The sequence below is a fragment of the Austrofundulus limnaeus genome, unplaced genomic scaffold, assembly GCF_001266775.1.
Source record: "Austrofundulus limnaeus strain Quisiro unplaced genomic scaffold, Austrofundulus_limnaeus-1.0 Scaffold30, whole genome shotgun sequence".
NCBI classification, from domain to species: Eukaryota; Metazoa; Chordata; class Actinopteri; order Cyprinodontiformes; family Rivulidae; genus Austrofundulus; species Austrofundulus limnaeus.
The window spans coordinates 1,169,717-1,177,500 of NW_013952432.1; the positions used below are offsets into that span (position 1 = coordinate 1,169,717).

The following is a 7,784-nucleotide window of genomic DNA, read 5'->3' on the forward strand; positions in this document are numbered from 1 at the left end:
TATATATATGTTGCATTATTTTAACTATACGTATTATTTTTGCCACCATCTGGCAGTTATTGTGTGAGGGTCTGAATGATTCATTTTAAATTATTCTTAGTTCACTTCAATTATCTGCTCTATTTAAATGAGGCATAAAGTTCCTAATTTAGTTTTGTATGTTATTTGAGTGCAGAAGTAAGCTTGAATGTGTATAAATATGGAATTCCCCTCAATCCTGTGCTTGTTTGCTTCAGCATCCTTTGCACTCTCATCCAGGTGTGGGCATCTCAGATTGTAGGGATCCATCTGATTGGCCAAATATGTTATTTAGAAGAAGAGTATAAATGCAATGCACTAAAATGTTAGTTTACAATTGCTGCTGTATTGATATCGTGAGAATAAAAAAATCTATTTACTGTGCAACTCTGCTCTAAATGCATTTTATGTCTTTTGGGGATAATTCTACCCCAGTATAGTTTTTTTATGGTTTGAAGCACTTTTTTTAAAATTACCTGAGCTTCTCTACAATTTTTATTAACCCACTGGAAGCGGTACAAGTACCCCTCTTATTATAAGTACCCCCGCTCAAGATGTCTACTGTAAACAAATGACAGAGAAAAAGTTTCCATGTAAGTTTTCTTTAAAGTGGCAGAAAATAARGGTAAATGCCAATGTGGGTTTGTTCTATAATAATACGCTCGTGCCTGTGTTTCACTACGCATGGTATGCATGTTCATGTGTGAGAGAAACCAAGATAATGCGTGTTCTTGTGTTGGACTGATACAAAAAGTGTGATTCATAGCTGACTCATATACTTAACTCCCACAGAGGCACACTTTTCACAACAGCAGGCGAGCCAAACTCCCACAAACACCCTCTTTATCTCTGTCATACACACGTCTAATAAAATTCAGGTTCTGTAGAGACTTCGGAGATGTTCGAGAGTCCTATAAAAAAAATCTAGCCCTCCCAGCCGGGTTATGTGTCATTTGTTCCAAGCGCTTTAGAGCATCAGTAACAATAAAAAGTTAGATGAGCTCCCCCCATCTGTCGCCATGATATGTAAATGCAGGATGTGAGAAACCTAATGGCTTTTTTGAAGTGACTTTAAAACCTTAAACTTACTCATCTGAATCCCAGTATCGTCTAACAAAATCTGCCTGGTGGAAGTAAATCAATAAATCATTAGTAATGTTTTTCTGCCTTCAACTTCTCCACATCCTGGGTGTAAATGATGGTGTTTATGTGCTGTTTTGCTCAACTTGCGAAACTTCACAGTTAGTCTGCGCCAACATGGCAAAAACAAGAAAACATAGAAGAGTAGTCTTAAAATAAACCAATGCAAAAAGGCAACAAGGACAATTATAGTATAAAAATAATTAAATACAAAGAAATTGTAACATTTCTTGTAAAATTTAGTTTTGTCAAAAAACAGAACAGCAGTTTATAAGTGATATAATTGCATTTGCAGATGACTTTTTTTTTCTTGTTTTTAATGTTCCATCAATGGCTAAGTTCTGTTAATTWTCTGTCCGTCTGTTTTCTTCCYCTTATCKGTGGTTGAGCTGCAGGGGCAGCAGCCTAAGAAGAGAAATCCAGACTTCCCTCTCCCAGTGCAGCCACTTGGGCAAGCACCTCTGGCGGAATCCCAAGGTATTCCCAGGCCAGCTGAGAAACAGTCTCTCCAGCGTGTCCAGGGTCTTCCTCTGGGTCTCCTCCCAGTGGGACGTGCCCGGAACACCTCACCAGGGAGGCGTCCAGGAGGCATCCTAACCAGATGCCCGAGCCACCTCAACTGGCTCCTCTTGACGTGGAGGAGCAGCAGCTTTACTCTGAGTCCCTCCTGGATGACTGAGCTTCTCAGCCTATCTCTAAGGGAGAGCCCAGACACCCTGCAGAGGAAACTCATTTCAGCCGCTTGTATCCGCGATCTTGTCCCTTTGGTCACTACCCAAAGCTCGTGACCATAGATGAGGGTAGGAACGTAGACCGACCGGTAAACCGAGAGCTCCTTTTGGCTCAGCTCTCGCTTCACCACGACAGACCGGTACAGCGCCCGCGTCACTGCAGACGCAGCACCAATCCGCCTGTTGATCTCCCGCTTCATTCTTCCCTCATTCCTGAACAAGAGCCTGAGATACTTAAACTCCTCCACTTAGGGCAGAACCTCTACCCAGACCTGGAGAAGGCACCATGGTCTAGGACTGTTACTTATCTTTATCTTTAATTGGGACAATTTATTCTGTTTGACACTTTTTTCAATTTATTGCAAATTCTTGTTTTATATTGAGATATCTAAACTACACTTGATAATCTAAATGCATAATAATATAACTTTATGTACTGTGATAAAGTTGTGATTAACTCTGTATTTGGTCCAGCTGAAATATAGTTATCTGCAAATAAAAGTTTAAGTTTTACATTTGTTTCTTGTTTGTACTTCAGCTGCCAAGTATCGGCACATTTTCTTACAATACCAATGTCAAAATCACTAGTTTCACTTTTTCTTCTGCTCTTCTTTTAATCAAAATCCAAGAAGTAAAAAATATATTTTTGAAAACATTCCAAACATTTTAGTTTTTTCCCCCCTATTTTTTGGGAATTGTGGTTTGTAATTTAAACACGTTTATGCCAAAGACCCAGAAAACAAAGTTCCAATTCTTATTTTGTGCAACTAAACAACCAAGAAGGAGATATGGCCATTAGTCAGAAGGAAATAAGAGAGTTAAGAAAAAAAAAACCTTACAGCAGGTTTAAAGCTCCACAGCAAAGATAGGAAAACAGCTAGCACTTTAAGATGAACACTTCACAAAACTCCGGTTTATGGAGTTTGTCATGTTTGCAAAATATCTCATGAACCAGTGGGACAATTTTAATGAAATTCCAAAAGTAATCAGTTGATGAACATCTACACTGATTACCTTAGAAAATCAACTGCTTTCAAAATTTTAGCACTACTGAGCTAAAATTTGATGCATCTTTCACAACACAAACTCTGAGTGCAAACAGATCATGTGAGATTGCTCAAAATGTTATTTTCAAGATTTGACCAACTGTCTATAACTCTATCGTTCCTCAACATTTTGATGTTGGCATTCCTTCAAGGGACACTAGGCTTTTAAATGTTAGATGTGCTGACAGAGAGTAGCCACTTTTTTATGCATGCTTCATGCTGTATTGATTAAACAATCGTTTAAAGAARAATTTCAATTCCTGTTTGTAAGCAAACAGAAATGAACGCATGCTGAAGAGGATGGTCACTTTACGGAATCATTTATGTTGCCAGCTGCCACTTAATTAGCTACTTAAGCTAATATGGGATTTCTTAGGTCATTAAAACACAATATTAAGATGACAATTTTAATCATTCCAGTTGTCATATTAGTGCATGCAACTTCTGAACATTGATCTGTTGGTGCTGTTTAGAGTCAAATTTCAGACAGTAAATGATCCCTCTGAAACAATAAGCTCAACAAATTACCATTTAAATTTGTGTTCGGGTTTCCTAATCCACCTTTTATTTGAAAAAGACAAAAGTGAGCTATTCACTTGTACAGTACAACGTTTTCTTGCTTGTACCTATTGATTTTGCCAGCAGCCTTTGCAACTACCTATCCAATAATGTGCTTCAGTGAAAAGAGAAAACAAGCCTCTTCCTTTATGACACCCATGTGTTTAACAGGGAAATTGTATACATTTGTTGTCTTTTAAAGGAAACTTGCTATACTGTATATCAACTGTCCCAAAAATGAAAATTATAAAGTCACGACCACACACAAAATTAATTTGCACCTTCGAGAATGTTTTGGAACGGTTTACAAAGACCTAGATCAGTGGTCCCCAACATTATAACGACTCCTTAGCTCTGTCTCTGCCTTCTTTGCAGAAGAGCGAGAGCAGAGGAGAGAGAAAGGCGTGAAGGCAGAGATGCAGTCAGCTGTTAATCACAATGCATCGCTGCCATGTGTTAAAAATATTATTAAATAAAAACAGAAGAAGAATATGGATTTGATTTATGCAATAAAAGTTTAATATTTAAAAAAATTCTAAGGAAAATCTCAAGTTACGCACAGTGAGTCTGCATCTGCCGGCACCTGTAGTTCTGAAGACTAAACATGCACTCTGCTGCCGCTGTCGCTTTAGCAGGAGGAAATTCTGCAGCATGCGCTCGCGCTGTGCCACTGTTTCACCTGCCTCACAGACACGCTCCAAAGCCTGTCTTCACTGCGCTGTCAGCTCCTGGAGATGCATTCAGTAAGGTGTGTAGATCTGAGATGACGATCAGATGGGAATCTTTTATTTTATTTTAGATTAAATTAGACACCTCCGTGATGTAGAACTACTCCTTGCGTAAAGCTGAAAATGTCTCTGTGTGTGAGTGTGATGCCACAGTACGGAGCCCGTGAGGGACATGGGAGATTTTTTTCTTTTGCAGTCCCACGCAATAACTTTTGCATTCCCTCGCAAAAGGCGTGTAACACTATTGTGTATCACACCTGCCAATTTATTAACAAACTCACATGTTCACCATTAGCGAGTTAGCTTTAATTCAGCTTCAGAATGAATATATCACACAGCCATGCATGGAAGTATGTCATATGCCGATATTTTAACGTAGTGCAGCCACGCAACATCAGTGTCAATTTTATGAACTGTGGTGACACATCCTGTTTTGGTAACCAGATATTTCAAAATAAAAGTCTGATTTAATTCAGTTCAAATTCAAAACAAACTATTGCGTGGGAACACAAAACAATATTACGAGGGAACACAAAGGTATTGCGAGGTAACGCAAAAGTATTGCGAGGTAACGCAAAGATAATGCAAGGTAACGCAAAAGTATTGCATGGTAACGCAAAAGAAAAAAATTCCCCCATGTCCCCTCGCGGGCTCCGTACCACAGAGCCGTCTTGTGAAGCTTTGATTTTTTTTTCTTCGCCTCACCTGGCATATTTATTAAGTCTTCCAGACTTAAGAGGTCAGGGGTGTTAATTGCAACCTGTCAATATGATGGACAGCCTTCAGATTTTTCCGTCATTGTGTTAAAAAACAATCAAAAATTGAAAATAATGTGCGCTGCAAGTCTCAAATCACAGAGATGAGGGGCATCTTCCTCTTCCTAGSGTTATTTGGTTATTATTTATTTCAATGTTGTTTATTTCATTAATGGGATTATTATTTATTTCCTGGTTTCTGGAAAACAATAAATGTTTAAGTTAAGGCACCCCTACGACCATCACACTTTTGTGATACAAACTGACCCTGGCCCCCCATCAGAGAAGGGAAAAGTTATGTGGCCCTCACAGGAAAAGGTTTGGGGACCCCTGACCTAGATGATCCACAAGAGAGATTGGAGGTGATTTGCATGTGAGTTCAACAACTCACTATGGCTCAACAACAGTTTATATAAAACTGCACCTGTTCAATTTTCTTTTTTAAAAAAATATTGAGCTGTGTTTGCCTCAAACATTTTTTTTAGACCAAGGTTATTTTTTTTTCAAATTCAGATAGACAAGTTGACAGAAAACCAACTAAAATATTGTTCTGGAATAAATTTGTTTTGTGGTTATAATCAGAAATTAGATAGCACCATTTGGTCCATGTGGTACACCAACTGGCTTTTAGCATGATGGTTTTGTTTTTGAGAATCCAACATTTAACATTGAGCCAAGGCTTTTGCATTGGTTTTCTTGTAAGACACTGACAATCAGTTTGACTCATGTTGATTTAATTAGATTTGTTTGATACGCTTATGATAAAGTTACTGAGCAGCACTTCATGAAGACAAGTTAATTGTTTAATCTAGAGCATACTATGAATTCAGCCTGTGATCCTGATGTTGATCTGGCCAAATGTTGACTTAGTTATACTTGCTATGTAATAATTAATGAACATTATAGGCCAAWCTAACACTTGGTGTTAGCCCAAGAAGCTAATGTGTATAATTCCCCTGGGAACATTGTGTTTACTCAGAATAAACAAACAAAAAAAAAAAACAATTTTGATGTGTACTTTTTTCAGCTTTAGCCTGAAATCATCAGACTGAACTGGAAATCCTTTGATCCTAAATGCCATGACTATCACTCTGGCTGATTTCTCTTGTGGCAAGCGGCATCATCAAATGTTCACCCACCCTGTCACGCCTGTTCCACAGCTGATTTTCAAGTCTAGAGATCACATTTATCCAAAGGGAAATAAGGTGAAATCCTGCCCAGCACTCGGTGTGAACAGATGACGATTATAACATGACGTGAGGGAAAAATTCCTGTTGTTCCCGTGAAAGCGTTACTAATGAATGGCACCGCTCCCGTATTGTCTCAACTTCAGTTGTGCCAATGATGCACTGTTGCTGAGCCAARAAGCGTGTCGACCTTTTGGCCCGAAATGCCTATGGCATATGTGAACTGTACATGCGACTGTGCAGGCACCAAAACACAGAAAGTATGTGTATTAGGTTCCCCACTTTCACCACAGACACTCCCCAGACACAGCATGAACAGAATACCACACCATGGCATGCCACGTGTTTAAGTCTGTGTGTTTGTGTTGGTGCAAATGTCCGAGGATCGGGGTGGGGCCTTCTGTTCAGAGCTGGTGTGTGAGTCTGTCAGCTGTTGTGCACAGACGGTCTGAGACCAGCAGCTCACCCTCCACCCACTCACACAGGAGCACATATAAACACATGCCATACAAACACGACCAAAAGTGAACCTCTAAAAAATGTCTGACACAGTGTGTCATGTAGCTCTGCCTCACATTTTACTGGTTCATTTAAATTAATAATTCTGCCGACCTGCTTTTTTATACACTTAACAGACGTGATGAATAACAAGAATTACTAATATTATTGTGTATTAGTCATTTGTCACAATTTATGTGAACAGTAGGCTGTGTTGTCATCTCAGACTTATACGGTAAATCTACCATAAATGTCAGTGACAGTCCTAAAAAAATATTTTAAAGCTCTAATGAAATCAAATTTAGTTTTTGCATGATTGCAAATTGTTTTGTTTTGTCACCCAGTCAAAACAAAAATGCATGTCTTAATAAATCCAGAAATGTGTTTTTTGAAGTGCAGGGGTGCCCAAACTTTCTCCGGAGAGGGCCAAAACGACAAGCAATCCAAGTGRTATGGGCCAAATGCAATACTATAATACATGAAATGCAAATATGTTTAAAGTAAAGTCCTTTTCTTATGCTTTTGAATGTTTAAGCTAGAAGCAAGTGCTGGCCCACCTTTCTTTCTTTTTTTTTTTACTTGGAGAAAGTTTGACATACACTTGGSCAACAAAGTCTCATGGAACATTTCACAAATTTATAATACGAGTATTAGTGGTCTTAAAAAGTGTGCAAAAGTGTGCTTACGTAAATCTAATTTAACTGTCTATTGTGGTTACTTGTATTTTATGTTTAAACTTAATATAATTCAAAGATAAAATAAGCACAATGTGTAAAAACTATCTCCACTACAGCATCTATAGTTATTGGGCCAACTGGAAGAAATGACTGGAAGTGGAAATACAAGATTATTACCTGTTGGTGGTGCTCCACACTTAATGGCTTTGTCAATATTTGCCCGTGGGCCCCACTTTCGGCACCTCTGCGCAATCTACAGTTTATCAATTCTGGAGAAACAATGTTTTTTTAAGACTCAATCTACACTTACAGACACTGTGGACTAATTGTACATGCAAATAAATGTACATATTTTTCATTTTTCATTTTAATTTTTACAGACCTGCTGCAGAACTGTGGTTTCATCAGGTCTCTGAGTTAATCAGAAATAAGAAACTGTCTTATTT

General features: G+C 38.4%; 1 protein-coding gene across 1 annotated transcript in view; it reads right to left on the reverse strand.

The window, feature by feature from the left end:
- cnksr2a (connector enhancer of kinase suppressor of Ras 2a) overlaps nt 1–7,784 on the reverse strand; it is a gene marked incomplete in the record, with an annotated part of 74,388 nt that overhangs the window by 65,520 nt on the left and 1,084 nt on the right.